The sequence below is a fragment of the Arachis duranensis genome, chromosome 9 (assembly GCF_000817695.3).
Source record: "Arachis duranensis cultivar V14167 chromosome 9, aradu.V14167.gnm2.J7QH, whole genome shotgun sequence".
Lineage (NCBI taxonomy): Eukaryota > Viridiplantae > Streptophyta > Magnoliopsida > Fabales > Fabaceae > Arachis > Arachis duranensis.
Window position 1 is genome coordinate 40,290,636 of NC_029780.3, and position 8,039 is coordinate 40,298,674.

An 8,039-nucleotide genomic window follows, 5' to 3' on the forward strand; every position below is an offset into this window, starting at 1 on the left:
TTTCTTTCTCCGCCAGGTGTTCCTCCAAGCACTCCACACACCCGGCATATATCCTCCCCTGGAAGGTGTATTTTTGGACTTTTTGCCCAAATTTCTGTAATACAAGCTCAACTTACAACTCTCAGAAAGCAACAATTAAGGCCTAAGTACAATTATCCACATCATTAGAAGTCTTAATCACATTTAAAATATTGAAGACTCTAGAAGATTAATTATTAATTTCTTTTAGAAACATAAGAGATTTGGTTGTTAGAATTTAATTTGAATTATTATTTTGAATTTGAAATTAAAGTTAGTAAATAGTTATGTTATCTTTCTCCCTGAAAGATAAGATTAGGATAGTTTCAAATTTGAATTCTAGAATTATAATATAAATAAGTGAACAAGGTTCACAAGAGAAGGCATTCACGAGGAGGATCTTCAGCTCCTCGGTAATCTTTTTGCATTGTTTTCTTTCCTTTTTCATGGGTAACTAATCATTTGTAAAAGGGTTATAAGCTCTGTTTATATTTTCTATGGGTTATTAACCTACGTTTATTTTATTTTGAAGTTTTGCATTGATTTATTTTAGGATTGAGTAATTCATTCTTCATTCAGATTAGTAGTATTGAAAGGTTTGCTAATCTCATTTGAATTCTTTTATTATAATTGAAAATTTTCATATTTGAATTAAAGCTTGAAAACTCTTTCACATGACTCTTTGAATTTGGCTAAGAATAGTGGTTTAATTAGTGTACGACACATGCATGATTTTCAATCACTCTAATTTTGAATAAATGACATACAATTCGGATTAGAATAACTTTTAAAAATTGTGTTTTTCTTATAAAGATTTAATTGGACAGGAGTAGCTTAAGTATGTGACATATAATTTAACATAAGAACTACTTTTTACTACAAAAAATACTGTTATAATCGACAAAAAATCAATGACAAAATCGACAACGTTTGCTGTCGCTTTTAAACGTGTCGATTTTCAAAAACCTAATAAAAAATCAACGATTTATTAAACCATCAATAAATTTTATATAAAATCAACAACTTTTTCATCGAAAATATGAATTTGAGATTTATCCATATTCCACAAAAGTGACACCCTGACTGTCGATAATCTAATGTAAATCAACGAAACGTCTGTCGATATTTGATTTATTAAAATTGACAAATTAGCCGTCGATTTAATTATTAAAGTATAGACAATATCGTCATCTATTTTTTATTTTCTTGTCTTATCCAAATTAAAAAAACGGCAATATTGCTGTCAATTTTAATAGCCATATTTTTTTAATTATTTTTTTCATTTAAAAATAGTAGACAATTAATGCAAATAAAATTTTAAATATAAAAATAAAAATTATATTAAATATTAGATAACCAGATAAATGAACTTTTAAATATAGAAATAAAATTTATACTAAATATTAGATAATAAACAATCTTTTAACATAAAGATTCAAGACAAGATAAATAACTAAATACAAAATATTCGTTTAAATCCACTAATAATACAAAATATTCAAAACAAGGTAAATAACCCTACTCGTCTAAATAGTTCTCATCTAAGTCGTCAAGATTATTAGAATTATCCCCCATTTGAGAAATGATTTCCTTCTTCACTAGGCACAGGATACTCAACCATCATCAACAATTAATACCTGAATTGTGGTTTCTCTACCAAAATTTGGCACTGCCATTCCATGTTTCTCTCATTTGACATCAAACAGTCTTTGTCACTGCTTGAGCTATTATTATTTTGGCTTTCAGGCCTATTTCTTTGAGGATCCTAGAAAACTCCAATAGACTTTTGAGGAGAACATGTTATAGGCAGACAAAAAGACAAATGATATTGATCAACATAAGATTGTAGATAGGGGTGTTTTAAAATCTCATATGCCTATGATACATATAAAATGAATTTACTTTTGAGTTAACAATAATGAATCACATTAGTGTCAGAAATAAAGTTAGTCTCGGTGTTTTCGAGCAAACATACAGGTGCAGAGGATACTTGGACTCAATTTAAGGTAACAGATGAAGAGAAAAGCATGAATATCACCAGAGGATACCTGGACAGCATCATGCAGATGTAACATCTCTTTCTCCTCCAAAATCCCAGCCTACTCGTATGTCTTTCAAATTTGTAGCATCCAAATTAGTATCACTTTCAGATGTATCGTGAGGATGAACATGTTTACCTTCAATGTTATTTAGGCAGGAGATATATCTCTTCACTGTGGCCCAATCAGAGCAGGCCCTAGTTCCTCATCATCTCCAAGTTCACCAAAATCTTCTAGTGTTTTGTTCAACATTTCATACTTTGTGAAATTAAAAATTAAGTATATGTTTCTGTTAATTATACGATCAAACGAACTGTGTTATCCAACCATTCACTATAAGTGTTAAAAACACAATACCACCAGTGAAGAAAACAAACTGCACAAGCAAAAGGTATTTGAGTGATGAATCTAATGTCCTTGTAAAGTCATAATTAATACCAGTGTTCCTATCTCTGGAGTCAATTCAAATGATCGGCCACCCAAATGCTAAACGTCAATTGAAGGAGAATATTAGGGCAGCGGAAACAACGATGCAAAGTGACAAAGAAATAGCGGTGTTGCAGTAATGGAGTGATGGTAGTGCGGCAGCAGAGCGACGGCCGCACGAGTGTATGATGGAGTGACGGCAGCACGATGATAAACCCCATTTGTAGGGTTTATCTTGTATTGATTTTAGGGGATTTTATAACCTTTTACCCACATTTATTCAATAAAATAGCATGGTTTTGTATATTCTCCTTTAATTGTGCTCAAGAGTGAAAACATGCTTTTTAGATCTTAAAATAGCTAAATATAATTTACCTTGATTCCATTAGATGCCTTGATATGTTTGTTAAGTGATTTCAGATTTAGGAGGCAAAGATTGGATCAAGGGAATGAAGAAAAAGCATGTAAAGTTGGAGAACTCATGAAGAAATGAAAGAACCGGAAAGCTGTCAAGCTGACCTCTTCGCACTTAAACGACCATAACTTGAGCTACAGAGGTCTAAATGATGCCGTTTCAGTTGGGTTAGAAAGCTAACATCCGGGGCTTCGAAACGATATAAGATTTGCCATAGTTGCATCGCGCATAGGGGCGCGCACGCGCACGGTACGCGGACGCGCCGATGGTGGCACATGACCCACTTAATGCAACACGTGGCCAGCGATTTTAGAAACCTTGTGGGCCCAATCCAACTCATTTCTGATTCTATTTAAGCCAAGGATTGAAGGGAAATCAACATACTTTTCATACTTGTCATCATTAGTCATAGTTTAGTTTAGAAGTAGTTAGAGTTAGAGAGAGAAGCTCTCACTTCTCTCTAGAATTAGGATTAGGAATTAGGTTAGATTAGGATCTCATAGTTCTAGGTTTAATTCAAGTCTCCTTCTACTTCTACCTTCAATTGATGATTGCTACACTTTGGTTCTTCTTTCTATCCCTATCCTCTTGTTGAAATTTTTCTTATTTTGTTTCTAGGTTTTGTAATTGAGATATTTTTGTTCTTTTGTTTTCTTTAGAAGGTAACTTAGGATTTCTTGAGTCACTAGTGTCCAATTGATTGATAGTTGATAGCCATTAACTCTAGCCTTCATTAATCCAATTAGTGGAAAGCTAGGATTTATGGACTAGGATTGATGTAACTCACTTGACTTTCCTTTGTTAATTGATTTAAGGATGACTAAGTGGGATTAATCCTTGCAACTACCATACTTGTGGATAGTGATAATGATGAAGACCCTTGACAACCAAACCTTGCCAAGACCATTTTGTTAATAAAGTTTTCTTACCATTTACTATTCATATTTCTCATACAAAACCCCAAAATAAACAAGGCCATAACCAATAACAAGAACACTACCCTGCAAGTCCTTTGAGAGACGACCCGAGGTTTAAATACTTCAGTTTATAGATTTTAGGGGTTTGTACTTGTGACAAATAAATTATTGTATGAAATGATTATTGTTGGTTTAGAGACTATACTTTACAACGAGATTTCATTAGTGGAATTCTAAACCGTCAAAAATTCATTTATCACACGACAGTAGTGTAACGACGATGGCACGAGGGTGATAGAGCGATGATGCTTAAGCATCTTTCCTATCTTTTCTTAATAATTTAGATGTGGATTAGTTGAGTTTTTATAAGATTTTAGTGTTTTAAACCACTGCTTTGAGTGGTGCTGCTATTTCGTTGGTTCTAAGAAAAATTCAGCTAAGTTGAATAAAGTTTGTGCATAAGAGAAGTGAGAAAAATAGTTGCTGTCAAGCTGGCCCACAAGTCTTGTGATTGGTGTAAGTATTCTATGAAGCTGGCGCTAAATGCAATGACTAAGTGTTTAGTGCCAGGCACCTTGTAATTTGTGCAAGGACTCTGTAAAAGTGCTGCTAAACGCCACTAACCAACGTTTAGCACCAGGTGATCCAAAAATTTGAAATTGCATTTTGGAATGGTGGAATTTATATGAGAGTCGTTATCCGAAGTTATCAATCATGGCACGTGACTTATTGAGTATTCCAATTACTACGGTTGCATCGGAACCTGCCTTTAGTATTGGAGCTCATGTCATTAACAAATATAGAAGTCGAATGTTGCTAGAAAATGTTGAGGCTGTGTTTTGTACTCGCAATTGGAATAAAGGCTTTGTTGATGGTAATTACATTGTTAGTTACTAATTTAATATTTATATGACATTTAAGTATTTATATCTTGTTCTAAATTCGGGTATTCTTCTAATTGTAGATGAAGGCAAAGGTGAAGATGTGAATCTTCAAGGTGCTAGGCAAGGCGGTGTTTCAACTTCTGGATCAGATTCAAATTTTGTTGATTTAGATGTTGATAATTGATTTATGTGTGTTGATTTAAGGTTTTTTTTGGATATCTTGTTGATTTATGAATTATGTTGTGTTTTGTTTTAATTATAGTAGGATTTATGTGTGGATTATATGTTTGTTTTGTTATTATTATGCACTTATGTTTGAGACTTTGAGACTTATTATTTGCTATGTTATTTTTATTATTGTTAATTTCAATCAAAAAGTTATTATGGTTAATTATAATTTTTTATGGATTAATAATAAATTTAGAATATTACTCTATATATTAAAAAACTAATTCGATGAAATAATTGGGCCGGCCCGCCAACCCGCCAGTCCGCCCTTTGGCAGGACGAGGTAGCAAGATGAGCCCATATCAATTTGGCGGGGCAGGCTTTGGCGGTGCGGGGCAGTGCAGGGTGGGCCAGCCCGCTTTGCCACCCCTAGCCCGTACTGCTGTATGTACCACTCGTTGTACACCGGGAGAGGATGAAAGTTAACAATCTCATCCCCTAACTACAGTGTATTATAGCGGCCAGAACTCTACATGTTAACCCATTCACTATTCCTGTCTCTCTAGTCATGGTTCTGTGGGCCGGTCAACCGCCTGCAATGATCATTACCAATTTGGAATGTCATGTCTGGTTGAAGCTGTTGCAGCCAGAATTGTCGTCTAACTCGGTCTGTTGGGTGCCACCCTATACACTCGAATGACATTAACAACGAATTTTTGGAGCACATAAATAAATTTATGGCGAGGTCGTTTGGAGCCACCGCTGCCATATATGGCTGCCATAAAAACTGCACATCAGTAACCACGAGGCCATGTAGTAAAATTATTATTCTAAATAACTAGCTTAACATAAATTGTTAAAACCTACATCGTTGATTCCCAAGTCATCGAGTTGTCGCCTAAAGTGCGTCGTAAACCTTCGTGTATATCTCGTATTTTTCTCTTTGAGTTTTTCCTGTTGCACTTTATATTTATTATTTAGTGTTTAATGCATACATAAAGAAACTGTGCAAATACATAAAATGCTTACACACTAATTTAAAATAGGTTATGAAGTTACATAAAAAGGTACATAAAAAGTTACATATAAAGTTACTGACTAGTTTAAAATGCGTAAACACGTGAAAAGCTTAACCACTATTAACCTCTGGCAGAGCTTGGACTTGTGCGCTGAGGACATTGGCTATGGCTATGTCCCTCCCGACCATATATAGTACACCGGCGTGGACCACGCATATCCCGCGAATCCATCTCATTCAAGTAGCAGGTTGACTTTGGTCTTTCTTTTTTCGTGTGCCTCAATGTCTAATTGGTGAACACCTTCGCTCCTTGGTGTACGAATTCCCACTCTTCGTACAACTATACCAGTAAATGCACTGGGTCGTCCAAGTAATACCTACGTGAGTCAGGGTGGATCCCACGAGGATTGTAATTTGAAGCAAGCTATGGTTATCTTGTAGATCTTAGTCAGACGGATAGAAGAGTTGTTGTTTGTTTAAACACATAAAATTGGAATAAGATGGAATTACTATGTTTGATTATAACGAGTGATAATAAGATGGTTAAGGCTTGGAGATGCTTTGTTTTTCTAAATTAATTCCGGTCTTATTATCTTATTCAATTGTGGATGATTTTTTCTATGGCAGATTGTATGTGATTAATGTATTTTTTAAGAGATCACAAATACTCCTCCAGATTTGAACCTGAGGGTTATTGCGGATCCAGTCTGATTGAAGGTGAAGCTGTTGCAATTCATTCTCCTTGGTGATCCTACTCAAAACGTCACAGACAAGGTCGAATCTTTTGAATCTGAGGATGCTGCACCTTTGGTTCTAGCCTCTACCACAGAGACTCTAATCTCCCCGTACCTCGGCTGAATTGGTGTCTCGAGAATTCCCCAATGAAGTAGTGGATTAACCGTCTAAGAGATGTATAATTAAGCTAGTAGTTCATCATTGTCCGATGAAAGACTCACTTTAAACCCAAGTAGAATGAGATAACCTTGTGCCGGTTCAACGCATTCATATTGATGAAGAATGAAGATACATCTTAGAATAGAGAATCAAACACGAATTGAAATAGAACAGTAGTACTTTATTAATCCATAGAACTCATCAGAGCTCCTCCTCTCAACCTAGGAGGTTTAGAAACTCATACTGATAGAAAATACATTGATAAACGAAATATGATAGGTCCTTCATTAATGAGAGGTGTAAACGTCTTTAAATACTAAACTAATGACTAAGGGTTACATTAAGAAGGGTAAAACAGTCTTTTAGTGCCAAAATTCACTTCTGGGTCCCACTTGGTGAGTGTTTGGGCTGAGCTTGATTGAGATCCATGTGCTGGGAGGCCTCTAGGGCATGGAACGTTGACTAGGGGGTCCTTTATGGGCGTTGGACGTTGGTCTCTTCTCCTTTGGGCGTTGGACACCAGAATAGGGCAGTAGGCTAGCATTGAACGCCAGTTTTGGGCCTTCAATTCTGAAGCAAAGTATAGACTATTATACATTGATGGAAAGCTCTGGATGTTAGCTTTCGATAACCATTTAGAACGTTCCATTTGGACCTTTGTAGCTCTAGAAAAGCTCTTTCAAATGCAAGGAGGTCAGATTCAAACAGCATCTGCAGTGCTTTCTCTGCCTCTAAATCAGACTTTTGTTCTAGCTCCTCAATTTCAGCCAGAAAATACCTGAAATTGCATAAAAACACACAAACTCAAAGTAGAATCCAAAAATGTGAATTATAAATGTGTAATAAACATAATCATTAACCAAGTTTTTTGAAACAAAATAATAAAACCAACATTGTCCAAAGTAAAATAAATATTGTCCAAAATATATAATTAAACATCTACAAGTTTTGAACATCTTCAAAAAAACCCTATGTTCGACAGGGAAGCTTGCCTTCCCTTGCCAAAGCCCACGGTTTAAGCGGTGTGGGTTAGTTGGGTTTTTAATGTGTTGTGATCGCAATTTTCCAGTCCGACCAGCCTATTTTGGCGGGTTATGCGGGCTGGCCTGACGAGTTTAGACCTGTTTGTCACCTCTAGTTGGAGGTCAATAGCGGTTAAGCTTTTTACTTGTTTACTCATTTTACACTAGTCAGTAACTTTTTATGTACCTTTTTTATGTGACTTCATTACCTATTTTAAATTAGTGTGTAAGCTTTTTA